We start from the raw sequence: 758 nt of genomic DNA, 5'->3' as shown, positions 1-758 counted from the left end.
GGGGCGGGGCGGCGGGGAGGGGGGCGCACGGCCTCGGAGGGGGGGGGCACGGCACCGGGCACGGCTCCGGAGGGTGAGCACGGCACCGGGCACGGCTCGGGACAGGCCCGGGCACGGCTGAGTGGCGACAGGAGGATGTTCTCACTAACCCGACGGCTGGTGCAATGTATGGAGAGCAGCGGGTGGGGGAGCTTATAAAGGGGGGGGGCGGAGTAGGAAGAGGAGGAGCTAAAATCTGGGGATTAGGGACTAGGGACTAGGATTAGGACGAGGAAAAGCAAGATTAGGACAACTAGAACCAAGATTAGGACGACTAAAACTAGGGTGACTGGGATTAAGGCGACCAGGACTAAGACTAAGGCAACCAGGACTAGGATTAGGGCGACCAGGGCTACGATGACGCTAAGGAGGGCTGGCCCCGGGGGCAGGTTTCTCTGCCAAACCTCCAGGTGGTCCTGCCACCACCGAGAAACCACAGCGAGGTTTCGGTGTGGGGTTTGGTAAAAGCCAAACTCACCCCTCGCAGCACTTTTTCTTTTTTAGTCCCGCTCGTTTTCCCTTTTCTTCATCGATTTCCTCCCCAAATGGGTCTCGAAGCTCCAGAATCAGATCGAAGCTGGCAGGAAGGTTTCTCCCAAGATGTTCCTGCCCACCCCCCATCACGCAACAGTTGCCTCAAGTGAGCCAAACCACGGGTTTTTGGTTTTTCAGGGAAAAGGGGATTACACCACATATTACCTGGTGAGAAATCCCGGCCA

The sequence above is a fragment of the Calidris pugnax genome, unplaced genomic scaffold (genome assembly GCF_001431845.1).
Source record: "Calidris pugnax isolate Ruff unplaced genomic scaffold, ASM143184v1 scaffold6, whole genome shotgun sequence".
NCBI lineage: Eukaryota > Metazoa > Chordata > Aves > Charadriiformes > Scolopacidae > Calidris > Calidris pugnax.
The sequence above is the reverse complement of the archived record's forward strand: the minus strand, read 5'-3'. Positions refer to the sequence as shown.